This window comes from Pseudophryne corroboree, chromosome 4, assembly GCF_028390025.1.
Source record: "Pseudophryne corroboree isolate aPseCor3 chromosome 4, aPseCor3.hap2, whole genome shotgun sequence".
Taxonomy (NCBI): Eukaryota; Metazoa; Chordata; class Amphibia; order Anura; family Myobatrachidae; genus Pseudophryne; species Pseudophryne corroboree.
This window is the reverse complement of record NC_086447.1, coordinates 25,489,777-25,514,575: the sequence shown is the minus strand read 5'-3', so window position 1 is coordinate 25,514,575 and position 24,799 is coordinate 25,489,777. Positions and strand designations below refer to the sequence as shown.

At 31.9% G+C, this 24,799-nt stretch overlaps 35 non-coding genes across 35 annotated transcripts; all 35 read left to right on the top strand.

Annotated features, from left to right (window-relative positions):
* The first annotated feature begins 380 nt into the window (after positions 1-380).
* TRNAV-CAC (transfer RNA valine (anticodon CAC)) lies at positions 381-453 on the top strand. The gene has a single exon. It is a non-coding gene; the product is annotated as a tRNA-Val (tRNA).
* Positions 454-883: 430 nt separating this feature from the next.
* Positions 884-956, top strand: TRNAV-AAC (transfer RNA valine (anticodon AAC)). Its single transcript has one exon. It is a non-coding gene; the product is annotated as a tRNA-Val (tRNA).
* A 649-nt stretch (positions 957-1,605) lies between these two features.
* On the top strand, positions 1,606-1,678 carry TRNAV-AAC (transfer RNA valine (anticodon AAC)). Its single transcript has one exon. It is a non-coding gene; the product is annotated as a tRNA-Val (tRNA).
* An 868-nt stretch (positions 1,679-2,546) lies between these two features.
* Positions 2,547-2,619, top strand: TRNAV-CAC (transfer RNA valine (anticodon CAC)). Its single transcript has one exon. It is a non-coding gene; the product is annotated as a tRNA-Val (tRNA).
* A 431-nt stretch (positions 2,620-3,050) lies between these two features.
* TRNAV-AAC (transfer RNA valine (anticodon AAC)) lies at positions 3,051-3,123 on the top strand. The gene has a single exon. It is a non-coding gene; the product is annotated as a tRNA-Val (tRNA).
* An 868-nt stretch (positions 3,124-3,991) lies between these two features.
* TRNAV-CAC (transfer RNA valine (anticodon CAC)) lies at positions 3,992-4,064 on the top strand. The gene has a single exon. It is a non-coding gene; the product is annotated as a tRNA-Val (tRNA).
* A 430-nt stretch (positions 4,065-4,494) lies between these two features.
* On the top strand, positions 4,495-4,567 carry TRNAV-AAC (transfer RNA valine (anticodon AAC)). Its single transcript has one exon. It is a non-coding gene; the product is annotated as a tRNA-Val (tRNA).
* An 868-nt stretch (positions 4,568-5,435) lies between these two features.
* On the top strand, positions 5,436-5,508 carry TRNAV-CAC (transfer RNA valine (anticodon CAC)). Its single transcript has one exon. It is a non-coding gene; the product is annotated as a tRNA-Val (tRNA).
* A 428-nt stretch (positions 5,509-5,936) lies between these two features.
* TRNAV-AAC (transfer RNA valine (anticodon AAC)) lies at positions 5,937-6,009 on the top strand. The gene has a single exon. It is a non-coding gene; the product is annotated as a tRNA-Val (tRNA).
* Positions 6,010-6,877: 868 nt separating this feature from the next.
* TRNAV-CAC (transfer RNA valine (anticodon CAC)) lies at positions 6,878-6,950 on the top strand. The gene has a single exon. It is a non-coding gene; the product is annotated as a tRNA-Val (tRNA).
* A 431-nt stretch (positions 6,951-7,381) lies between these two features.
* TRNAV-AAC (transfer RNA valine (anticodon AAC)) lies at positions 7,382-7,454 on the top strand. The gene has a single exon. It is a non-coding gene; the product is annotated as a tRNA-Val (tRNA).
* Positions 7,455-8,322: 868 nt separating this feature from the next.
* TRNAV-CAC (transfer RNA valine (anticodon CAC)) lies at positions 8,323-8,395 on the top strand. The gene has a single exon. It is a non-coding gene; the product is annotated as a tRNA-Val (tRNA).
* Positions 8,396-8,825: 430 nt separating this feature from the next.
* On the top strand, positions 8,826-8,898 carry TRNAV-AAC (transfer RNA valine (anticodon AAC)). The gene has a single exon. It is a non-coding gene; the product is annotated as a tRNA-Val (tRNA).
* An 868-nt stretch (positions 8,899-9,766) lies between these two features.
* TRNAV-CAC (transfer RNA valine (anticodon CAC)) lies at positions 9,767-9,839 on the top strand. Its single transcript has one exon. It is a non-coding gene; the product is annotated as a tRNA-Val (tRNA).
* Positions 9,840-10,269: 430 nt separating this feature from the next.
* On the top strand, positions 10,270-10,342 carry TRNAV-AAC (transfer RNA valine (anticodon AAC)). The gene has a single exon. It is a non-coding gene; the product is annotated as a tRNA-Val (tRNA).
* An 865-nt stretch (positions 10,343-11,207) lies between these two features.
* TRNAV-CAC (transfer RNA valine (anticodon CAC)) lies at positions 11,208-11,280 on the top strand. Its single transcript has one exon. It is a non-coding gene; the product is annotated as a tRNA-Val (tRNA).
* A 430-nt stretch (positions 11,281-11,710) lies between these two features.
* On the top strand, positions 11,711-11,783 carry TRNAV-AAC (transfer RNA valine (anticodon AAC)). Its single transcript has one exon. It is a non-coding gene; the product is annotated as a tRNA-Val (tRNA).
* Positions 11,784-12,651: 868 nt separating this feature from the next.
* On the top strand, positions 12,652-12,724 carry TRNAV-CAC (transfer RNA valine (anticodon CAC)). Its single transcript has one exon. It is a non-coding gene; the product is annotated as a tRNA-Val (tRNA).
* Positions 12,725-13,155: 431 nt separating this feature from the next.
* Positions 13,156-13,228, top strand: TRNAV-AAC (transfer RNA valine (anticodon AAC)). Its single transcript has one exon. It is a non-coding gene; the product is annotated as a tRNA-Val (tRNA).
* Positions 13,229-14,096: 868 nt separating this feature from the next.
* TRNAV-CAC (transfer RNA valine (anticodon CAC)) lies at positions 14,097-14,169 on the top strand. Its single transcript has one exon. It is a non-coding gene; the product is annotated as a tRNA-Val (tRNA).
* A 430-nt stretch (positions 14,170-14,599) lies between these two features.
* On the top strand, positions 14,600-14,672 carry TRNAV-AAC (transfer RNA valine (anticodon AAC)). The gene has a single exon. It is a non-coding gene; the product is annotated as a tRNA-Val (tRNA).
* Positions 14,673-15,540: 868 nt separating this feature from the next.
* TRNAV-CAC (transfer RNA valine (anticodon CAC)) lies at positions 15,541-15,613 on the top strand. Its single transcript has one exon. It is a non-coding gene; the product is annotated as a tRNA-Val (tRNA).
* A 431-nt stretch (positions 15,614-16,044) lies between these two features.
* TRNAV-AAC (transfer RNA valine (anticodon AAC)) lies at positions 16,045-16,117 on the top strand. Its single transcript has one exon. It is a non-coding gene; the product is annotated as a tRNA-Val (tRNA).
* An 868-nt stretch (positions 16,118-16,985) lies between these two features.
* On the top strand, positions 16,986-17,058 carry TRNAV-CAC (transfer RNA valine (anticodon CAC)). The gene has a single exon. It is a non-coding gene; the product is annotated as a tRNA-Val (tRNA).
* Positions 17,059-17,489: 431 nt separating this feature from the next.
* Positions 17,490-17,562, top strand: TRNAV-AAC (transfer RNA valine (anticodon AAC)). The gene has a single exon. It is a non-coding gene; the product is annotated as a tRNA-Val (tRNA).
* An 869-nt stretch (positions 17,563-18,431) lies between these two features.
* On the top strand, positions 18,432-18,504 carry TRNAV-CAC (transfer RNA valine (anticodon CAC)). Its single transcript has one exon. It is a non-coding gene; the product is annotated as a tRNA-Val (tRNA).
* Positions 18,505-18,935: 431 nt separating this feature from the next.
* Positions 18,936-19,008, top strand: TRNAV-AAC (transfer RNA valine (anticodon AAC)). The gene has a single exon. It is a non-coding gene; the product is annotated as a tRNA-Val (tRNA).
* Positions 19,009-19,876: 868 nt separating this feature from the next.
* Positions 19,877-19,949, top strand: TRNAV-CAC (transfer RNA valine (anticodon CAC)). Its single transcript has one exon. It is a non-coding gene; the product is annotated as a tRNA-Val (tRNA).
* Positions 19,950-20,380: 431 nt separating this feature from the next.
* TRNAV-AAC (transfer RNA valine (anticodon AAC)) lies at positions 20,381-20,453 on the top strand. Its single transcript has one exon. It is a non-coding gene; the product is annotated as a tRNA-Val (tRNA).
* Positions 20,454-21,322: 869 nt separating this feature from the next.
* Positions 21,323-21,395, top strand: TRNAV-CAC (transfer RNA valine (anticodon CAC)). The gene has a single exon. It is a non-coding gene; the product is annotated as a tRNA-Val (tRNA).
* A 431-nt stretch (positions 21,396-21,826) lies between these two features.
* Positions 21,827-21,899, top strand: TRNAV-AAC (transfer RNA valine (anticodon AAC)). The gene has a single exon. It is a non-coding gene; the product is annotated as a tRNA-Val (tRNA).
* An 869-nt stretch (positions 21,900-22,768) lies between these two features.
* TRNAV-CAC (transfer RNA valine (anticodon CAC)) lies at positions 22,769-22,841 on the top strand. The gene has a single exon. It is a non-coding gene; the product is annotated as a tRNA-Val (tRNA).
* A 431-nt stretch (positions 22,842-23,272) lies between these two features.
* On the top strand, positions 23,273-23,345 carry TRNAV-AAC (transfer RNA valine (anticodon AAC)). Its single transcript has one exon. It is a non-coding gene; the product is annotated as a tRNA-Val (tRNA).
* An 869-nt stretch (positions 23,346-24,214) lies between these two features.
* Positions 24,215-24,287, top strand: TRNAV-CAC (transfer RNA valine (anticodon CAC)). The gene has a single exon. It is a non-coding gene; the product is annotated as a tRNA-Val (tRNA).
* Positions 24,288-24,718: 431 nt separating this feature from the next.
* Positions 24,719-24,791, top strand: TRNAV-AAC (transfer RNA valine (anticodon AAC)). The gene has a single exon. It is a non-coding gene; the product is annotated as a tRNA-Val (tRNA).
* Positions 24,792-24,799: the final 8 nt, after the last annotated feature.

The following is a 24,799-nucleotide window of genomic DNA, read 5'->3' as shown; positions in this document are numbered from 1 at the left end:
ACTATTAATAAGTGAATGTGTCCTCTTGAAATGCAAAGTGGAAAAAATAGCATAGAAATTATTAGAAAATAGAAAAATAAGTTTAGAATTTTTTTTTCTAAGAAAACGGTTTGCCAATGGTACTTCCCGACTCCATAGTGATGAGATCTTCAAAAGTCAGTTTCTGTATTGTAGTGGTTATCACATTCGCCTAAAACACAAAAGGTCCCCAGTTCGAAACTGGGCAGAAATATGCTGTTATCTTTAGAATTTTAAAACAAGGGATTTTTGGTTGAAATGCCAAATAAAAATGCAATCATATAAAAAGTTTATTTCAGAATGCCATAATGTATGTCAAAGATCATTTTTTATTGGATGGCGGGAGATGCTGTTTCCATGTAGTTTCTGTAGTGTAGTGGTTATCACGTTCGCCTCACACGCGAAAGGTCCTTAGTTCGAAACTGGGCAGAAACATATTTTGTTACCTAAACACTTTGAATTCAATAATTTATATTTTGATAACTATCTACTGTTGCATTTCTCAATGAAAAAGCAAGCAAAAATCATATTGCAGAATATCAAAAGTCAATTTCCCTTCTATCATGCATATTGGATGGTGTTGCATTCATGAAGTACCTGTAGGGTAGAGTTATTCACATTTACCCAATATGCATAAGGTCCCCCTTCAAAATTGGTCAGAAATATATTAAAAAAAGATTTTTTTAGAAAATACAATGATCAGAATTGATAATAAGTGAATGTGTCCTCTTGAAAAGCAAAGTGGAAAAATAGCGGCAAAATTATTAGAAAATAGGAAAAAAAGTTTAGAAAAAATTATATTTCTAAGAAAAGCATGTGTCATTTGTACTTCCAGACTAGATAGTGATGGGATCCACGAGAGTCAGTTTCTGTAGTCTAGTGGTTATCACATTCGCCTAACATGCGAAAGGTCCCCAGTTCAAAACTGGGCAGAAACAATCTTTTAGCTTTAGAATTTTAAAACACTGAATTTTTGGGTAAAATGCTCATTAAAAATACAATCAGATAAAAAGTTTATTTTAGCATGCCATACTGAATGCCAAAGATCATTTTTTATTGGATGATGGTCGCAAATTTTTCATGTAGTATCTGTAGTGTAGTGATTTCATGTTTGCCTCACACGTGAAAGGTCCCCAGTTCGAAATTGGCAGAAACATATTTTGTTACCTAAACACTTTGAATTCAATAATTTATATTTTGATAACTATATACTGTTGCATTGCTTAATGAAAAAGCAAGCAAAAAATCATATTGCAGAATATCAAAAGTCAATTTCCCTTCTACCATGCATATTGGATGGTGTTGCATTCATAAAGTACCTGTAGTGTAGTATTATTCACATTTAGCCAATATGCATAAGGTTCCCCTTCAAAATTGGTCAGAAATACATTAAAAATAGAAGGGAAATTGACTTTTGATATTCTGCAATATGATTTTTGCTTGCTTTTTCATTGAGCAATGCAACAGTAGATAGTTATCAAAATATAAATTATTGAATTCAAAGTGTTTAGAAAAAATTATATTTCTAAGAAAAGCATGTGTCATTTGTACTTCCAGACTAGATAGTGATGGGATCCACGAGAGTCAGTTTCTGTAGTGTAGTGGTTATCACATTCGCCTAACATGCGAAAAGTCCCCAGTTCGAAACTGGGCAGAAACAATCTTTTAGCTTTAGAATTTTAAAACAATGAATTTTTGGGTAAAATGCTCAATAAAAATACAATCAGATAAAAAGTTTATTTTAGCATGCCATACTGAATGCCAAAGATCATTTTTTATTGGATGATGGTCGCAAATTTTTCATGTAGTATCTGTAGTGTAGTGATTTCATGTTTGCCTCACACGTGAAAGGTCCCCAGTTCGAAATTGGCAGAAACATATTTTGTTACCTAAACACTTTGAATTCAATAATTTATATTTTGATAACTATATACTGTTGCATTGCTTAATGAAAAAGCAAGCAAAAAATCATATTGCAGAATATCAAAAGTCAATTTCCCTTCTACCATGCATATTGGATGGTGTTGCATTCATAAAGTACCTGTAGTGTAGTATTATTCACATTTAGCCAATATGCATAAGGTTCCCCTTCAAAATTGGTCAGAAATACATTAAAAATAGATTTTTTTATTAAATACAATGATCAGAACTATTAATAAGTGAATGTGTCCTCTTGAAATGCAAAGTGGAAAAAATAGCATAGAAATTATTAGAAAATAGAAAAATAAGTTTAGAAATTTTTTTTCTAAGAAAACGGTTTGCCAATGGTACTTCCCGACTCCATAGTGATGAGATCTTCAAAAGTCAGTTTCTGTATTGTAGTGGTTATCACATTCGCCTAAAACACAAAAGGTCCCCAGTTCGAAACTGGGCAGAAATATGCTGTTATCTTTAGAATTTTAAAACAAGGGATTTTTGGTTGAAATGCCAAATAAAAATGCAATCATATAAAAAGTTTATTTCAGAATGCCATAATGTATGTCAAAGATCATTTTTTATTGGATGGCGGGAGATGCTGTTTCCATGTAGTTTCTGTAGTGTAGTGGTTATCATGATCGCCTCACACGCGAAAGGTCCCCAGTTCGAAACTGGGCAGAAACATATTTTGTTACCTAAACACTTTGAATTCAATAATTTATATTTTGATAACTATCTACTGTTGCATTGCTCAATGAAAAAGCAAGCAAAAATCATATTGCAGAATATCAAAAGTCAATTTCCCTTCTATCATGCATATTGGATGGTGTTGCATTCATGAAGTACCTGTAGTGTAGAGTTATTCACATTTACCCAATATGCATAAATTCCCCCGTCAAAATTGGTCAGAAATACATAAAAAAAAAGATTTTTTTAGTAAATACAATGATCAGAATTGATAATAAGTGAATGTGTCCTCTTGAAATGCAAAGTGGAAAAATAGCGTCAAAATTATTAGAAAATAGGAAAAAAAGTTTAGAAAAAATTATATTTCTAAGAAAAGCATGTGTCATTTGTACTTCCAGACTAGATAGTGATGGGATCCACGAGAGTCAGTTTCTGTAGTGTAGTGGTTATCACATTCGCCTAACATGCGAAAGGTCCCCAGTTCGAAACTGGGCAGAAACAATCTTTTAGCTTTAGAATTTTAAAACAATGAATTTTTGGGTAAAATGCTCAATAAAAATACAATCAGAAAAAAAGTTTATTTTAGCATGCCATACTGAATGCCAAAGATCATTTTTTATTGGATGATGGTCGCAAATTTTTCATGTAGTATCTGTAGTGTAGTGATTTCATGTTTGCCTCACACGTGAAAGGTCCCCAGTTCGAAATTGGCAGAAACATATTTTGTTACCTAAACACTTTGAATTCAATAATTTATATTTTGATAACTATATACTGTTGCATTGCTTAATGAAAAAGCAAGCAAAAAATCATATTGCAGAATATCAAAAGTCAATTTCCCTTCTACCATGCATATTGGATGGTGTTGCATTCATAAAGTACCTGTAGTGTAGTATTATTCACATTTAGCCAATATGCATAAGGTTCCCCTTCAAAATTGGTCAGAAATACATTAAAAATAGATTTTTTTATTAAATACAATGATCAGAACTATTAATAAGTGAATTTGTCCTCTTGAGATGCAAAGTGGAAAAAATAGCATAGAAATTATTAGAAAATAGAAAAATAAGTTTAGAAATTTTTTTTCTAAGAAAACGGTTTGCCAATGGTACTTCCCGACTCCATAGTGATGAGATCTTCAAAAGTCAGTTTCTGTATTGTAGTGGTTATCACATTCGCCTAAAACACAAAAGGTCCCCAGTTCGAAACTGGGCAGAAATATGCTGTTATCTTTAGTATTTTAAAACAAGGGATTTTTGGTTGAAATGCCAAATAAAAATGCAATCATATAAAAAGTTTATTTCAGAATGCCATAATGTATGTCAAAGATCATTTTTTATTGGATGGCGGGAGATGCTGTTTCCATGTAGTTTCTGTAGTGTAGTGGTTATCATGTTCGCCTCACACGCGAAAGGTCCCCAGTTCGAAACTGGGCAGAAACATATTTTGTTACCTAAACACTTTGAATTCAATAATTTATATTTTGATAACTATCTACTGTTGCATTGCTCAATGAAAAAGCAAGCAAAAATCATATTGCAGAATATCAAAAGTCAATTTCCCTTCTATCATGCATATTGGATGGTGTTGCATTCATGAAGTACCTGTAGTGTAGAGTTATTCACATTTACCCAATATGCATAAGGTCCCCCGTCAAAATTGGTCAGAAATACATTAAAAAAAGATTTTTTTAGTAAATACAATGATCAGAATTGATAATAAGTGAATGTGTCCTCTTGAAATGCAAAGTGGAAAAATAGCGTCAAAATTATTAGAAAATAGGAAAAAAAGTTTAGAAAAAATTATATTTCTAAGAAAAGCATGTGTCATTTGTACTTCCAGACTAGATAGTGATGGGATCCACGAGAGTCAGTTTCTGTAGTCTAGTGGTTATCACATTCGCCTAACATGCGAAAGGTCCCCAGTTCGAAACTGGGCAGAAACAATCTTTTAGCTTTAGAATTTTAAAACAATGAATTTTTGGGTAAAATGCTCAATAAAAATACAATCAGATTAAAAGTTTATTTTAGCATGCCATACTGAATGCCAAAGATCATTTTTTATTGGATGATGGTCGCAAATTTTTCATGTAGTATCTGTAGTGTAGTGATTTCATGTTTGCCTCACACGTGAAAGGTCCCCAGTTCGAAATTGGCAGAAACATATTTTGTTACCTAAACACTTTGAATTCAATAATTTATATTTTGATAACTATATACTGTTGCATTGCTTAATGAAAAAGCAAGCAAAAAATCATATTGCAGAATATCAAAAGTCAATTTCCCTTCTACCATGCATATTGGATGGTGTTGCATTCATAAAGTACCTGTAGTGTAGTATTATTCACATTTAGCCAATATGCATAAGGTTCCCCTTCAAAATTGGTCAGAAATACATTAAAAATAGATTTTTTTATTAAATACAATGATCAGAACTATTAATAAGTGAATGTGTCCTCTTGAGATGCAAAGTGGAAAAAATAGCATAGAAATTATTAGAAAATAGAAAAATAAGTTTAGAATTTTTTTTTCTAAGAAAACGGTTTGCCAATGGTACTTCCCGACTCCATAGTGATGAGATCTTCAAAAGTCAGTTTCTGTATTGTAGTGGTTATCACATTCGCCTAAAACACAAAAGGTCCCCAGTTCGAAACTGGGCAGAAATATGCTGTTATCTTTAGTATTTTAAAACAAGGGATTTTTGGTTGAAATGCCAAATAAAAATGCAATCATATAAAAAGTTTATTTCAGAATGCCATAATGTATGTCAAAGATCATTTTTTATTGGATGGCGGGAGATGCAGTTTCCATGTAGTTTCTGTAGTGTAGTGGTTATCATGTTCGCCTCACACGCGAAAGGTCCCCAGTTCGAAACTGGGCAGAAACATATTTTGTTACCTAAACACTTTGAATTCAATAATTTATATTTTGATAACTATCTACTGTTGCATTGCTCAATGAAAAAGCAAGCAAAAATCATATTGCAGAATATCAAAAGTCAATTTCCCTTCTATCATGCATATTGGATGGTGTTGCATTCATGAAGTACCTGTAGTGTAGTTATTCACATTTACCCAATATGCATAAGGTCCCCCGTCAAAATTGGTCAGAAATACATTAAAAAAAGATTTTTTTAGTAAATACAATGATCAGAATTGATAATAAGTGAATGTGTCCTCTTGAAATGCAAAGTGGAAAAATAGCGTCAAAATTATTAGAAAATAGGAAAAAAAGTTTAGAAAAAATTATATTTCTAAGAAAAGCATGTGTCATTTGTACTTCCAGACTAGATAGTGATGGGATCCACGAGAGTCAGTTTCTGTAGTCTAGTGGTTATCACATTCGCCTAACATGCGAAAGGTCCCCAGTTCGAAACTGGGCAGAAACAATCTTTTAGCTTTAGAATTTTAAAACAATGAATTTTTGGGTAAAATGCTCAATAAAAATACAATCAGATTAAAAGTTTATTTTAGCATGCCATACTGAATGCCAAAGATCATTTTTTATTGGATGATGGTCGCAAATTTTTCATGTAGTATCTGTAGTGTAGTGATTTCATGTTTGCCTCACACGTGAAAGGTCCCCAGTTCGAAATTGGCAGAAACATATTTTGTTACCTAAACACTTTGAATTCAATAATTTATATTTTGATAACTATATACTGTTGCATTGCTTAATGAAAAAGCAAGCAAAAAATCATATTGCAGAATATCAAAAGTCAATTTCCCTTCTACCATGCATATTGGATGGTGTTGCATTCATAAAGTACCTGTAGTGTAGTATTATTCACATTTAGCCAATATGCATAAGGTTCCCCTTCAAAATTGGTCAGAAATACATTAAAAATAGATTTTTTTATTAAATACAATGATCAGAACTATTAATAAGTGAATGTGTCCTCTTGAGATGCAAAGTGGAAAAAATAGCATAGAAATTATTAGAAAATAGAAAAATAAGTTTAGAATTTTTTTTTCTAAGAAAACGGCTTGCCAATGGTACTTCCCGACTCCATAGTGATGAGATCTTCAAAAGTCAGTTTCTGTATTGTAGTGGTTATCACATTCGCCTAAAACACAAAAGGTCCCCAGTTCGAAACTGGGCAGAAATATGCTGTTATCTTTAGTATTTTAAAACAAGGGATTTTTGGTTGAAATGCCAAATAAAAATGCAATCATATAAAAAGTTTATTTCAGAATGCCATAATGTATGTCAAAGATCATTTTTTATTGGATGGCGGGAGATGCAGTTTCCATGTAGTTTCTGTAGTGTAGTGGTTATCATGTTCGCCTCACACGCGAAAGGTCCCCAGTTCGAAACTGGGCAGAAACATATTTTGTTACCTAAACACTTTGAATTCAATAATTTATATTTTGATAACTATCTACTGTTGCATTGCTCAATGAAAAAGCAAGCAAAAATCATATTGCAGAATATCAAAAGTCAATTTCCCTTCTATCATGCATATTGGATGGTGTTGCATTCATGAAGTACCTGTAGTGTAGAGTTATTCACATTTACCCAATATGCATAAGGTCCCCCGTCAAAATTGGTCAGAAATACATTAAAAAAAAGATTTTTTTAGTAAATACAATGATCAGAATTGATAATAAGTGAATGTGTCCTCTTGAAATGCAAAGTGGAAAAATAGCGTCAAAATTATTAGAAAATAGGAAAAAAAGTTTAGAAAAAATTATATTTCTAAGAAAAGCATGTGTCATTTGTACTTCCAGACTAGATAGTGATGGGATCCACGAGAGTCAATTTCTGTAGTGTAGTGGTTATCACGTTCGCCTAACATGCGAAAGGTCCCCAGTTCGAAACTGGGCAGAAACAATCTTTTAGCTTTAGAATTTTAAAACAATGAATTTTTGGGTAAAATGCTCAATAAAAATACAATCAGATAAAAAGTTTATTTTAGCATGCCATACTGAATGCCAAAGATCATTTTTTATTGGATGATGGTCGCAAATTTTTCATGTAGTATCTGTAGTGTAGTGATTTCATGTTTGCCTCACACGTGAAAGGTCCCCAGTTCGAAATTGGCAGAAACATATTTTGTTACCTAAACACTTTGAATTCAATAATTTATATTTTGCTAACTATATACTGTTGCATTGCTTAATGAAAAAGCAAGCAAAAAATCATATTGCAGAGTATCAAAAGTCAATTTCCCTTCTACCATGCATATTGGATGGTGTTGCATTCATAAAGTACCTGTAGTGTAGTATTATTCACATTTAGCCAATATGCATAAGGTTCCCCTTCAAAATTGGTCAGAAATACATTAAAAATAGATTTTTTTATTAAATACAATGATCAAAACTATTAATAAGTGAATGTGTCCTCTTGAAATGCAAAGTGGAAAAAATAGCATAGAAATTATTAGAAAATAGAAAAATAAGTTTAGAATTTTTTTTTCTAAGAAAACGGTTTGCCAATGGTACTTCCCGACTCCATAGTGATGAGATCTTCAAAAGTCAGTTTCTGTATTGTAGTGGTTATCACATTCGCCTAAAACACAAAAGGTCCCCAGTTTGAAACTGGGCAGAAATATGCTGTTATCTTTAGAATTTTAAAACAAGGGATTTTTGGTTGAAATGCCAAATAAAAATGCAATCATATAAAAAGTTTATTTCAGAATGCCATAATGTATGTCAAAGATCATTTTTTATTGGATGGCGGGAGATGCTGTTTCCATGTAGTTTCTGTAGTGTAGTGGTTATCACGTTCGCCTCACACGCGAAAGGTCCCTAGTTCGAAACTGGGCAGAAACATATTTTGTTACCTAAACACTTTGAATTCAATAATTTATATTTTGATAACTATCTACTGTTGCATTTCTCAATGAAAAAGCAAGCAAAAATCATATTGCAGAATATCAAAAGTCAATTTCCCTTCTATCATGCATATTGGATGGTGTTGCATTCATGAAGTACCTGTAGTGTAGAGTTATTCACATTTACCCAATATGCATAAGGTCCTCCTTCAAAATTGGTCAGAAATATATTAAAAAAAGATTTTTTTAGAAAATACAATGATCAGAATTGATAATAAGTGAATGTGTCCTCTTGAAAAGCAAAGTGGAAAAATAGCGTCAAAATTATTAGAAAATAGGTAAAAAAGTTTAGAAAAAATTATATTTCTAAGAAAAGCATGTGTCATTTGTACTTCCAGACTAGATAGTGATGGGTTCTACGAGAGTCAGTTTCTGTAGTGTAGTGGTTATCACGTTCGCCTAACATGCGAAAGGTCCCCAGTTCGAAACTGGGCAGAAACAATCTTTTAGCTTTAGAATTTTAAAACAATGAATTTTTGGGTAAAATGCTCAATAAAAATACAATCAGATAAAAAGTTTATTTTAGCATGCCATACTGAATGCCAAAGATCATTTTTTATTGGATGATGGTCGCAAATTTTTCATGTAGTATCTGTAGTGTAGTGATTTCATGTTTGCCTCACACGTGAAAGGTCCCCAGTTCGAAATTGGCAGAAACATATTTTGTTACCTAAACACTTTGAATTCAATAATTTATATTTTGATAACTATATACTGTTGCATTGCTTAATGAAAAAGCAAGCAAAAAATCATATTGCAGAATATCAAAAGTCAATTTCCCTTCTACCATGCATATTGGATGGTGTTGCATTCATAAAGTACCTGTAGTGTAGTATTATTCACATTTAGCCAATATGCATAAGGTTCCCCTTCAAAATTGGTCAGAAATACATTAAAAATAGATTTTTTTATTAAATACAATGATCAGAACTATTAATAAGTGAATGTGTCCTCTTGAAATGCAAAGTGGAAAAAATAGCATAGAAATTATTAGAAAATAGAAAAATAAGTTTAGAATTTTTTTTTCTAAGAAAACGGTTTGCCAATGGTACTTCCCGACTCCATAGTGATGAGATCTTCAAAAGTCAGTTTCTGTATTGTAGTGGTTATCACATTCGCCTAAAACACAAAAGGTCCCCAGTTCGAAACTGGGCAGAAATATGCTGTTATCTTTAGAATTTTAAAACAAGGGATTTTTGGTTGAAATGCCAAATAAAAATGCAATCATATAAAAAGTTTATTTCAGAATGCCATAATGTATGTCAAAGATCATTTTTTATTGGATGGCGGGAGATGCTGTTTCCATGTAGTTTCTGTAGTGTAGTGGTTATCACGTTCGCCTCACATGCGAAAGGTCCCTAGTTCGAAACTGGGCAGAAACATATTTTGTTACCTAAACACTTTGAATTCAATAATTTATATTTTGATAACTATCTACTGTTGCATTTCTCAATGAAAAAGCAAGCAAAAATCATATTGCAGAATATCAAAAGTCAATTTCCCTTCTATCATGCATATTGGATGGTGTTGCATTCATGAAGTACCTGTAGTGTAGAGTTATTCACATTTACCCAATATGCATAAGGTCCCCCTTCAAAATTGGTCAGAAATATATTAAAAAAAGGTTTTTTTAGTAAATACAATGATCAGAATTGATAATAAGTGAATGTGTCCTCTTGAAAAGCAAAGTGGAAAAATAGCGGCAAAATTATTAGAAAATAGGAAAAAAAGTTTAGAAAAAATTATATTTCTAAGAAAAGCATGTGTCATTTGTACTTCCAGACTAGATAGTGATGGGATCCACGAGAGTCAGTTTCTGTAGTCTAGTGGTTATCACATTCGCCTAACATGCGAAAGGTCCCCAGTTCAAAACTGGGCAGAAACAATCTTTTAGCTTTAGAATTTTAAAACACTGATTTTTTTGGTAAAATGCTCATTAAAAATACAATCAGATAAAAAGTTTATTTTAGCATGCCATACTGAATGCCAAAGATCATTTTTTATTGGATGATGGTCGCAAATTTTTCATGTAGTATCTGTAGTGTAGTGATTTCATGTTTGCCTCACACGTGAAAGGTCCCCAGTTCGAAATTGGCAGAAACATATTTTGTTACCTAAACACTTTGAATTCAATAATTTATATTTTGATAACTATATACTGTTGCATTGCTTAATGAAAAAGCAAGCAAAAAATCATATTGCAGAATATCAAAAGTCAATTTACCTTCTACCATGCATATTGGATGGTGTTGCATTCATAAAGTACCTGTAGTGTAGTATTATTCACATTTAGCCAATATGCATAAGGTTCCCCTTCAAAATTGGTCAGAAATACATTAAAAATAGATTTTTTTATTAAATACAATGATCAGAACTATTAATAAGTGAATGTGTCCTCTTGAAATGCAAAGTGGAAAAAATAGCATAGAAATTATTAGAAAATAGAAAAATAAGTTTAGAAATTTTTTTTCTAAGAAAACGGTTTGCCAATGGTACTTCCCGACTCCATAGTGATGAGATCTTCAAAAGTCAGTTTCTGTATTGTAGTGGTTATCACATTCGCCTAAAACACAAAAGGTCCCCAGTTCGAAACTGGGCAGAAATATGCTATCTTTAGAATTTTAAAACAAGGGATTTTTGGTTGAAATGCCAAATAAAAATGCAATCATATAAAAAGTTTATTTCAGAATGCCATAATGTATCTCAAAGATCATTTTTTATTGGATGGCGGGAGATGCTGTTTCCATGTAGTTTCTGTAGTGTAGTGGTTATCATGATCGCCTCACACGTGAAAGGTCCCCAGTTCGAAACTGGGCAGAAACATATTTTGTTACCTAAACACTTTGAATTCAATAATTTATATTTTGATAACTATCTACTGTTGCATTGCTCAATGAAAAAGCAAGCAAAAATCATATTGCAGAATATCAAAAGTCAATGTCCCTTCTATCATACATATTGGATGGTGTTGCATTCATGAAGTACCTGTAGTGTAGAGTTATTCACATTTACCCAATAAGCATAAATTCCCCCGTCAAAATTGGTCAGAAATACATTAAAAAAAAGATTTTTTTAGTAAATACAATGATCAGAATTGATAATAAGTGAATGTGTCCTCTTGAAATGCAAAGTGGAAAAATAGCGTCAAAATTATTAGAAAATAGGAAAAAAAGTTTAGAAAAAATTATATTTCTAAGAAAAGCATGTGTCATTTGTACTTCCAGACTAAATAGTGATGGGATCACGAGAGTCAGTTTCTGTAGTGTAGTGGTTATCACATTCGCCTAACATGCGAAAGGTCCCCAGTTCGTAACTGGGCAGAAACAATCTTTTAGCTTTAGAATTTTAAAACAATGAATTTTTGGGTAAAATGCTCAATAAAAATACAATCAGATAAAAAGTTTATTTTAGCATGCCATACTGAATGCCAAAGATCATTTTTTATTGGATGATGGTCGCAAATTTTTCATGTAGTATCTGTAGTGTAGTGATTTCATGTTTGCCTCACACGTGAAAGGTCCCCAGTTCGAAATTGGCAGAAACATATTTTGTTACCTAAACACTTTGAATTCAATAATTTATATTTTGATAACTATATACTGTTGCATTGCTTAATGAAAAAGCAAGCAAAAAATCATATTGCAGAATATCAAAAGTCAATTTCCCTTCTACCATGCATATTGGATGGTGTTGCATTCATAAAGTACCTGTAGTGTAGTATTATTCACATTTAGCCAATATGCATAAGGTTCCCCTTCAAAATTGGTCAGAAATACATTAAAAATAGATTTTTTTATTAAATACAATGATCAGAACTATTAATAAGTGAATGTGTCCTCTTGAAATGCAAAGTGGAAAAAATAGCATAGAAATTATTAGAAAATAGAAAAATAAGTTTAGAAATTTTTTTTCTAAGAAAACGGTTTGCCAATGGTACTTCCCGACTCCATAGTGATGAGATCTTCAAAAGTCAGTTTCTGTATTGTAGTGGTTATCACATTCGCCTAAAACACAAAAGGTCCCCAGTTCGAAACTGGGCAGAAATATGCTGTTATCTTTAGAATTTTAAAACAAGGGATTTTTGGTTGAAATGCCAAATAAAAATGCAATCATATAAAAAGTTTATTTCAGAATGCCATAATGTATGTCAAAGATCATTTTTTATTGGATGGCGGGAGATGCTGTTTCCATGTAGTTTCTGTAGTGTAGTGGTTATCATGATCGCCTCACACGCGAAAGGTCCCCAGTTCGAAACTGGGCAGAAACATATTTTGTTACCTAAACACTTTGAATTCAATAATTTATATTTTGATAACTATCTACTGTTGCATTGCTCAATGAAAAAGCAAGCAAAAATCATATTGCAGAATATCAAAAGTCAATTTCCCTTCTATCATGCATATTGGATGGTGTTGCATTCATGAAGTACCTGTAGTGTAGAGTTATTCACATTTACCCAATATGCATAAATTCCCCCGTCAAAATTGGTCAGAAATACATTAAAAAAAAGATTTTTTTAGTAAATACAATGATCAGAATTGATAATAAGTGAATGTGTCCTCTTGAAATGCAAAGTGGAAAAATAGCGTCAAAATTATTAGAAAATAGGAAAAAAAGTTTAGAAAAAATTATATTTCTAAGAAAAGCATGTGTCATTTGTACTTCCAGACTAGATAGTGATGGGATCCACGAGAGTCAGTTTCTGTAGTGTAGTGGTTATCACATTCGCCTAACATGCGAAAGGTCCCCAGTTCGAAACTGGGCAGAAACAATCTTTTAGCTTTAGAATTTTAAAACAATGAATTTTTGGGTAAAATGCTCAATAAAAATACAATCAGATAAAAAGTTTATTTTAGCATGCCATACTGAATGCCAAAGATCATTTTTTATTGGATGATGGTCGCAAATTTTTCATGTAGTATCTGTAGTGTAGTGATTTCATGTTTGCCTCACACGTGAAAGGTCCCCAGTTCGAAATTGGCAGAAACATATTTTGTTACCTAAACACTTTGAATTCAATAATTTATATTTTGATAACTATATACTGTTGCATTGCTTAATGAAAAAGCAAGCAAAAAATCATATTGCAGAATATCAAAAGTCAATTTCCCTTCTACCATGCATATTGGATGGTGTTGCATTCATAAAGTACCTGTAGTGTAGTATTATTCACATTTAGCCAATATGCATAAGGTTCCCCTTCAAAATTGGTCAGAAATACATTAAAAATAGATTTTTTTATTAAATACAATGATCAGAACTATTAATAAGTGAATGTGTCCTCTTGAAATGCAAAGTGGAAAAAATAGCATAGAAATTATTAGAAAATAGAAAAATAAGTTTAGAATTTTTTTTTCTAAGAAAACGGTTTGCCAATGGTACTTCCCGACTCCATAGTGATGAGATCTTCAAAAGTCAGTTTCTGTATTGTAGTGGTTATCACATTCGCCTAAAACACAAAAGGTCCCCAGTTCGAAACTGGGCAGAAATATGCTGTTATCTTTAGAATTTTAAAACAAGGGATTTTTGGTTGAAATGCCAAATAAAAATGCAATCATATAAAAAGTTTATTTCAGAATGCCATAATGTATGTCAAAGATCATTTTTTATTGGATGGCGGGAGATGCTGTTTCCATGTAGTTTCTGTAGTGTAGTGGTTATCACGTTCACCTCACATGCTAAAGGTCCCTAGTTCGAAACTGGGCAGAAGCATATTTTGTTACCTAAACACTTTGAATTCAATAATTTATATTTTGATAACTATCTACTGTTGCATTTCTCAATGAAAAAGCAAGCAAAAATCATATTGCAGAATATCAAAAGTCAATTTCCCTTCTATCATGCATATTGGATGGTGTTGCATTCATGAAGTACCTGTAGTGTAGAGTTATTCACATTTACCCAATATGCATAAGGTCCCCCTTCAAAATTGGTCAGAAATATATTAAAAAAAGATTTTTTTAGAAAATACAATGATCAGAATTGATAATAAGTGAATGTGTCCTCTTGAAAAGCAAAGTGGAAAAATAGCGGCAAAATTATTAGAAAATAGGAAAAAAAGTTTAGAAAAAATTATATTTCTAAGAAAAGCATGTGTCATTTGTACTTCCAGACTAGATAGTGATGGGATCCACGAGAGTCAGTTTCTGTAGTCTAGTGGTTATCACATTCGCCTAACATGCGAAAGGTCCCCAGTTCAAAACTGGGCAGAAACAATCTTTTAGCTTTAGAATTTTAAAACACTGAATTTTTGGGTAAAATGCTCATTAAAAATACAATCAGATAAAAAGTTTATTTTAGCATGCCATACTGAATGCCAAAGATCATTTTTTATTGGATGATGGTCGCAAATTTTTCATGTAGTATCTGTAGTGTAGTGATTTCATGTTTGCCTCACACGTGAAAGGTCCCCAGTTCGAAATTGGCAGAAACATATTTTGTTACCTAAACACTTTGAATTCAATAATTTATATTTTGATAACTATATACTGTTGCATTGCTTAATGAAAAAGCAAGCAAAAAATCATATTGCAGAATATCAAAAGTCAATTTCCCTTCTACCATGCATATTGGATGGTGTTGCATTCATAAAGTACCTGTAGTGTAGTATTATTCACATTTAGCCAATATGCATAAGGTTCCCCTTCAAAATTGGTCAGAAATACATTAAAAATAGATTTTTTTATTAAATACAATGATCAGAACTATTAATAAGTGAATGTGTCCTCTTGAAATGCAAAGTGGAAAAAATAGCATAGAAATTATTAGAAAATAGAAAAATAAGTTTAGAAATTTTTTTTCTAAGAAAACGGTTTGCCAATGGTACTTCCCGACTCCATAGTGATGAGATCTTCAAAAGTCAGTTTCTGTATTGTAGTGGTTATCACATTCGCCTAAAACACAAAAGGTCCCCAGTTCGAAACTGGGCAGAAATATGCTGTTATCTTTAGAATTTTAAAACAAGGGATTTTTGGTTGAAATGCCAAATAAAAATGCAATCATATAAAAAGTTTATTTCAGAATGCCATAATGTATGTCAAAGATCATTTTTTATTGGATGGCGGGAGATGCTGTTTCCATGTAGTTTCTGTAGTGTAGTGGTTATCATGATCGCCTCACACGCGAAAGGTCCCCAGTTCGAAACTGGGCAGAAACATATTTTGTTACCTAAACACTTTGAATTCAATAATTTATATTTTGATAACTATCTACTGTTGCATTGCTCAATGAAAAAGCAAGCAAAAATCATATTGCAGAATATCAAAAGTCAATTTCCCTTCTATCATACATATTGGATGGTGTTGCATTCATGAAGTACCTGTAGTGTAGAGTTATTCACATTTACCCAATAAGCATAAATTCCCCCGTCAAAATTGGTCAGAAATACATTAAAAAAAAGATTTTTTTAGTAAATACAATGATCAGAATTGATAATAAGTGAATGTGTCCTCTTGAAATGCAAAGTGGAAAAATAGCGTCAAAATTATTAGAAAATAGGAAAAAAAGTTTAGAAAAAATTATATTTCTAAGAAAAGCATGTGTCATTTGAACTTCCAGACTAGATAGTGATGGGATCCACAAGAGTCAGTTTCTGTAGTGTAGTGGTTATCACATTCGCCTAACATGCGAAAGGTCCCCAGTTTGTAACTGGGCAGAAACAATCTTTTAGCTTTAGAATTTTAAAACAATGAATTTTTGGGTAAAATGCTCAATAAAAATACAATCAGATAAAAAGTTTATTTTAGCATGCCATACTGAATGCCAAAGATCATTTTTTATTGGATGATGGTCGCAAATTTTTCATGTAGTATCTGTAGTGTAGTGATTTCATGTTTGCCTCACACGTGAAAGGTCCCCAGTTCGAAATTGGCAGAAACATATTTTGTTACCTAAACACTTTGAATTCAATAATTTATATTTTGATAACTATATACTGTTGCATTGCTTAATGAAAAAGCAAGCAAAAAATCATATTGCAGAATATCAAAAGTCAATTTCCCTTCTACCATGCATATTGGATGGTGTTGCATTCATAAAGTACCTGTAGTGTAGTATTATTCACATTTAGCCAATATGCATAAGGTTCCCCTTCAAAATTGGTCAGAAATACATTAAAAATAGATTTTTTTATTAAATACAATGATCAGAACTATTAATAAGTGAATGTGTCCTCTTGAAATGCAAAGTGGAAAAAATAGCATAGAAATTATTAGAAAATAGAAAAATAAGTTTAGAAATTTTTTTTCTAAGAAAACGGTTTGCCAATGGTACTTCCCGACTCCATAGTGATGAGATCTTCAAAAGTCAGTTTCTGTATTGTAGTGGTTATCACATTCGCCTAAAACACAAAAGGTCCCCAGTTCGAAACTGGGCAGAAATATGCTGTTATCTTTAGTATTTTAAAACAAGGGATTTTTGGTTGAAATGCCAAATAAAAATGCAATCATATAAAAAGTTTATTTCAGAATGCCATAATGTATGTCAAAGATCATTTTTTATTGGATGGCGGGAGATGCTGTTTCCATGTAGTTTCTGTAGTGTAGTGGTTATCATGTTCGCCTCACACGCGAAAGGTCCCCAGTTCAAAACTGGGCAGAAACATATTTTGTTACCTAAACACTTTGAATTCAATAATTTATATTTTGATAACTATCTACTGTTGCATTGCTCAATGAAAAAGCAAGCAAAAATCATATTGCAGAATATCAAAAGTCAATTTCCCTTCTATCATGCATATTGGATGGTGTTGCATTCATGAAGTACCTGTAGTGTAGAGTTATTCACATTTACCCAATATGCATAAGGTCTCCCTTCAAAATTGGTCAGAAATACATTAAAAAAAGATTTTTTTTAGAAAATACAATGATCAGAATTGATAATAAGTGAATGTGTCCTCTTGAAAAGCAAAGTGGAAAAATAGCGTCAAAATTATTAGAAAATAGGAAAAAAAGTTTAGAAAAAATTATATTTCTAAGAAAAGCATGTGTCATTTGTACTTCCAGACTAGATAGTGATGGGATCCACGAGAGTCAGTTTCTGTAGTGTAGTGGTTATCACGTTTGCCTAACATGCGAAAGGTCCCCAGTTCAAAACTGGGCAGAAACAATCTTTTTAGCTTTAGAATTTTAAAACAATGAATTTTTGGGTAAAATGCTCAATAAAAATACAATCAGATAAAAAGTTTATTTTAGCATGCCATACTGAATGCCAAAGATCATTTTTTATTGGATGATGGTCGCAAATTTTTCATGTAGTATTTGTAGTGTAGTGATTTCATGTTTGCCTCACACGTGAAAGGTCCCCAGTTCGAAATTGGCAGAAACATATTTTGTTACCTAAACACTTTGAATTCAATAATTTATATTTTGCTAACTATATACTGTTGCATTGCTTAATGAAAAAGCAAGCAAAAAATCATATTGCAGAATATCAAAAGTCAATTTCCCTTCTACCTTGAATATTGGATGGTGTTGCATTCATAAAGTACCTCTAGTGTAGTATTATCCACATTTAGCCAATATGCATAAGGTTCCCCTTCAAAATTGGTCAGAAATACATTAAAAATAGATTTTTTTATTAAATACAATGATCAGAACTATTAATAAGTGAATGTGTCCTCTTGAAATGCAAAGTGGAAAAAATAGCATAGAAATTATTAGAAAATAGAAAAATAAGTTTAGAAATTTTTTTTCTAAGAAAACGGTTTGCCAATGGTACTTCCCGACTCCATAGTGATGAGATCTTCAAAAGTCAGTTTCTGTATTGTAGTGATTATCACATTCGCCTAAAACACAAAAGGTCCCCAGTTCGAAACTGGGCAGAAATATGCTGTTATCTTTAGAATTTTAAAACAAGGGATTTTTGGTTGAAATGCCAAATAAAAATGCAATCATATAAAAAGTTTATTTCAGAATGCCATAATGTATGTCAAAGATCATTTTTTATTGGATGGCGGGAGATGCTGTTTCCATGTAGTTTCTGTAGTGTAGTGGTTATCACGTTCGCCTCACACGCGAAAGGTCCCCAGTTCGAAACTGGGCAGAAACCTAGTTTGTTACCTAAACACTTTGAATTCAATAATTTATATTTTGATAACTATCTACTGTTGCATTGCTCAATGAAAAAGCAAGCAAAATCATATTGCAGAATATCAAAAGTCAATTTCCCTTCTATCATGCATATTGGATGGTGTTGCATTCATGAAGTACCTGTAGTGTAGAGTTATTCACATTTACCCAATATGCATAAGGTCCCCCATCAAAATTGGTCAGAAATACATTAAAAAAAAAGTTTTTTTTTAGTAAATACAATGATCAGAATTGATAATAAGTGAATGTGTCCTCTTGAAATGCAAAGTGGAAAAATAGCGTCAAAATTATTAGAAAATAGGAAAAAAGTTTAGAAAAAATTATATTTCTAAGAAAAGCATGTGTCATTTGTACTTCCAGACTAGATAGTGATGGGATCCACAAGAGTCAGTTTCTGTAGTGTAGTGGTTATCACGTTCGCCTAACATACGAAAGGTCCCCAGTTCGAAACTGGGCAGAAACAATCTTTTAGCTTTAGAATTTTAAAACAATGAATTTTTGGGTAAAATGCTCAATAAAAATACAATCAGATAAAAAGTTTATTTTAGCATGCCATACTGAATGCCAAAGATCATTTTTTATTGGATGATGGTCGCAAATTTTTCATGTAGTATCTGTAGTGTAGTGATTTCATGTTTGCCTCACACGTGAAAGGTCCCCAGTTCGAAATTGGCAGAAACATATTTTGTTACCTAAACACTTTGAATTCAATAATTTATATTTTGATAACTATATACTGTTGCATTGCTTAATGAAAAAGCAAGCAAAAAATCATATTGCAGAATATCAAAAGTCAATTTCCCTTCTACCATGCATATTGGATGGTGTTGCATTCATAAAGTACCTGTAGTGTAGTATTATTCACATTTAGCCAATATGCATAAGGTTCCCCTTCAAAATTGGTCAGAAATACATTAAAAATAGATTTTTTTATTAAATACAATGATCAGAACTATTAATAAGTGAATGTGTCCTCTTGAAATGCAAAGTGGAAAAAATAGCATAGAAATTATTAGAAAATAGAAAAATAAGTTTAGAATTTTTTTTTCTAAGAAAACGGTTTGCCAATGGTACTTCCCGACTCCATAGTGATGAGATCTTCAAAAGTCAGTTTCTGTATTGTAGTGGTTATCACATTCGCCTAAAACACAAAAGGTCCCCAGTTCGAAACTGGGCAGAAATATGCTGTTATCTTTAGTATTTTAAAACAAGGGATTTTTGGTTGAAATGCCAAATAAAAATGCAATCATATAAAAAGTTTATTTCAGAATGCCATAATGTATGTCAAAGATCATTTTTTATTGGATGGCGGGAGATGCTGTTTCCATGTAGTTTCTGTAGTGTAGTGGTTATCATGTTCGCCTCACACGCGAAAGGTCCCCAGTTCAAAACTGGGCAGAAACATATTTTGTTACCTAAACACTTTGAATTCAATAATTTATATTTTGATAACTATCTACTGTTGCATTGCTCAATGAAAAAGCAAGCAAAAATCATATTGCAGAATATCAAAAGTCAATTTCCCTTCTATCATGCATATTGGATGGTGTTGCATTCATGAAGTACCTGTAGTGTAGAGTTATTCACATTTACCCAATATGCATAAGGTCTCCCTTCAAAATTGGTCAGAAATACATTAAAAAAAGATTTTTTTTAGAAAATACAATGATCAGAATTGATAATAAGTGAATGTGTCCTCTTGAAAAGCAAAGTGGAAAAATAGCGTCAAAATTATTAGAAAATAGGAAAAAAAGTTTAGAAAAAATTATATTTCTAAGAAAAGCATGTGTCATTTGTACTTCCAGACTAGATAGTGATGGGATCCACGAGAGTCAGTTTCTGTAGTGTAGTGGTTATCACGTTTGCCTAACATGCGAAAGGTCCCCAGTTCAAAACTGGGCAGAAACAATCTTTTTAGCTTTAGAATTTTAAAACAATGAATTTTTGGGTAAAATGCTCAATAAAAATACAATCAGATAAAAAGTTTATTTTAGCATGCCATACTGAATGCCAAAGATCATTTTTTATTGGATGATGGTCGCAAATTTTTCATGTAGTATTTGTAGTGTAGTGATTTCATGTTTGCCTCACACGTGAAAGGTCCCCAGTTCGAAATTGGCAGAAACATATTTTGTTACCTAAACACTTTGAATTCAATAATTTATATTTTGCTAACTATATACTGTTGCATTGCTTAATGAAAAAGCAAGCAAAAAATCATATTGCAGAATATCAAAAGTCAATTTCCCTTCTACCTTGCATATTGGATGGTGTTGCATTCATAAAGTACCTCTAGTGTAGTATTATCCACATTTAGCCAATATGCATAAGGTTCCCCTTCAAAATTGGTCAGAAATACATTAAAAATAGATTTTTTTATTAAATACAATGATCAGAACTATTAATAAGTGAATGTGTCCTCTTGAAATGCAAAGTGGAAAAAATAGCATAGAAATTATTAGAAAATAGAAAAATAAGTTTAGAAATTTTTTTTCTAAGAAAACGGTTTGCCAATGGTACTTCCCGACTCCATAGTGATGAGATCTTCAAAAGTCAGTTTCTGTATTGTAGTGATTATCACATTCGCCTAAAACACAAAAGGTCCCCAGTTCGAAACTGGGCAGAAATATGCTGTTATCTTTAGAATTTTAAAACAAGGGATTTTTGGTTGAAATGCCAAATAAAAATGCAATCATATAAAAAGTTTATTTCAGAATGCCATAATGTATGTCAAAGATCATTTTTTATTGGATGGCGGGAGATGCTGTTTCCATGTAGTTTCTGTAGTGTAGTGGTTATCACGTTCGCCTCACACGCGAAAGGTCCCCAGTTCGAAACTGGGCAGAAACCTAGTTTGTTACCTAAACACTTTGAATTCAATAATTTATATTTTGATAACTATCTACTGTTGCATTGCTCAATGAAAAAGCAAGCAAAAATCATATTGCAGAATATCAAAAGTCAATTTCCCTTCTATCATGCATATTGGATGGTGTTGCATTCATGAAGTACCTGTAGTGTAGAGTTATTCACATTTACCCAATATGCATAAGGTCTCCCTTCAAAATTGGTCAGAAATACATTAAAAAAAGATTTTTTTTAGAAAATACAATGATCAGAATTGATAATAAGTGAATGTGTCCTCTTGAAAAGCAAAGTGGAAAAATAGCGTCAAAATTATTAGAAAATAGGAAAAAAAGTTTAGAAAAAATTATATTTCTAAGAAAAGCATGTGTCATTTGTACTTCCAGACTAGATAGTGATGGGATCCACGAGAGTCAGTTTCTGTAGTGTAGTGGTTATCACGTTTGCCTAACATGCGAAAGGTCCCCAGTTCAAAACTGGGCAGAAACAATCTTTTTAGCTTTAGAATTTTAAAACAATGAATTTTTGGGTAAAATGCTCAATAAAAATACAATCAGATAAAAAGTTTATTTTAGCATGCCATACTGAATGCCAAAGATCATTTTTTATTGGATGATGGTCGCAAATTTTTCATGTAGTATTTGTAGTGTAGTGATTTCATGTTTGCCTCACACGTGAAAGGTCCCCAGTTCGAAATTGGCAGAAACATATTTTGTTACCTAAACACTTTGAATTCAATAATTTATATTTTGCTAACTATATACTGTTGCATTGCTTAATGAAAAAGCAAGCAAAAAATCATATTGCAAAATATCAAAAGTCAATTTCCCTTCTACCTTGCATATTGGATGGTGTTGCATTCATAAAGTACCTCTAGTGTAGTATTATCCACATTTAGCCAATATGCATAAGGTTCCCCTTCAAAATTGGTCAGAAATACATTAAAAATAGATTTTTTTAATAAATACAATGATCAGAACTATTAATAAGTGAATGTGTCCTCTTGAAATGCAAAGTGGAAAAAATAGCATAGAAATTATTAGAAAATAGAAAAATAAGTTTAGAAAATTTTTTTCTAAGAAAACGGTTTGCCAATGGTACTTCCCGACTCCATAGTGATGAGATCTTCAAAAGTCAGTTTCTGTATTGTAGTGGTTATCACATTCGCCTAAAACACAAAAGGTCCCCAGTTCGAAACTGGGCAGAAATATGCTGTTATCTTTAGTATTTTAAAACAAGGGATTTTTGGTTGAAATGCCAAATAAAAATGCAATCATATAAAAAGTTTATTTCAGAATGCCATAATGTATGTCAAAGATCATTTTTTATTGGATGGCGGGAGATGCTGTTTCCATGTAGTTTCTGTAGTGTAGTGGTTATCATGTTCGCCTCACACGCGAAAGGTCCCCAGTTCAAAACTGGGCAGAAACATATTTTGTTACCTAAACACTTTGAATTCAATAATTTATATTTTGATAACTATCTACTGTTGCATTGCTCAATGAAAAAGCAAGCAAAAATCATATTACAGAATATCAAAAGTCAATTTCCCTTCTATCATGCATATTGGATGGTGTTGCATTCATGAAGTACCTGTAGTGTAGAGTTATTCACATTTACCCAATATGCATAAGGTCTCCCTTCAAAATTGGTCAGAAATACATTAAAAAAAGATTTTTTTTAGAAAATACAATGATCAGAATTGATAATAAGTGAATGTGTCCTCTTGAAAAGCAAAGTGGAAAAATAGCGTCAAAATTATTAGAAAATAGGAAAAAAAGTTTAGAAAAAATTATATTTCTAAGAAAAGCATGTGTCATTTGTACTTCCAGACTAGATAGTGATGGGATCCACGAGAGTCAGTTTCTGTAGTGTAGTGGTTATCACGTTTGCCTAACATGCGAAAGGTCCCCAGTTCAAAACTGGGCAGAAACAATCTTTTTAGCTTTAGAATTTTAAAACAATGAATTTTTGGGTAAAATGCTCAATAAAAATACAATCAGATAAAAAGTTTATTTTAGCATGCCATACTGAATGCCAAAGATCATTTTTTATTGGATGATGGTCGCAAATTTTTCATGTAGTATTTGTAGTGTAGTGATTTCATGTTTGCCTCACACGTGAAAGGTCCCCAGTTCGAAATTGGCAGAAACATATTTTGTTACCTAAACACTTTGAATTCAATAATTTATATTTTGCTAACTATATACTGTTGCATTGCTTAATGAAAAAGCAAGCAAAAAATCATATTGCAGAATATCAAAAGTCAATTTCCCTTCTACCTTGCATATTGGATGGTGTTGCATTCATAAAGTACCTCTAGTGTAGTATTATCCACATTTAGCCAATATGCATAAGGTTCCCCTTCAAAATTGGTCAGAAATACATTAAAAATAGATTTTTTTATTAAATACAATGATCAGAACTATTAATAAGTGAATGTGTCCTCTTGAAATGCAAAGTGGAAAAAATAGCATAGAAATTATTAGAAAATAGAAAAATAAGTTTAGAAATTTTTTTTCTAAGAAAACGGTTTGCCAATGGTACTTCCCGACTCCATAGTGATGAGATCTTCAAAAGTCAGTTTCTGTATTGTAGTGATTATCACATTCGCCTAAAACACAAAAGGTCCCCAGTTCGAAACTGGGCAGAAATATGCTGTTATCTTTAGAATTTTAAAACAAGGGATTTTTGGTTGAAATGCCAAATAAAAATGCAATCATATAAAAAGTTTATTTCAGAATGCCATAATGTATGTCAAAGATCATTTTTTATTGGATGGCGGGAGATGCTGTTTCCATGTAGTTTCTGTAGTGTAGTGGTTATCACGTTCGCCTCACACGCGAAAGGTCCCCAGTTCGAAACTGGGCAGAAACCTAGTTTGTTACCTAAACACTTTGAATTCAATAATTTATATTTTGATAACTATCTACTGTTGCATTGCTCAATGAAAAAGCAAGCAAAATCATATTGCAGAATATCAAAAGTCAATTTCCCTTCTATCATGCATATTGGATGGTGTTGCATTCATGAAGTACCTGTAGTGTAGAGTTATTCACATTTACCCAATATGCATAAGGTCCCCCATCAAAATTGGTCAGAAATACATTAAAAAAAAAGTTTTTTTTTAGTAAATACAATGATCAGAATTGATAATAAGTGAATGTGTCCTCTTGAAATGCAAAGTGGAAAAATAGCGTCAAAATTATTAGAAAATAGGAAAAAAGTTTAGAAAAAATTATATTTCTAAGAAAAGCATGTGTCATTTGTACTTCCAGACTAGATAGTGATGGGATCCACAAGAGTCAGTTTCTGTAGTGTAGTGGTTATCACGTTCGCCTAACATACGAAAGGTCCCCAGTTCGAAATTGGGCAGAAACAATCTTTTA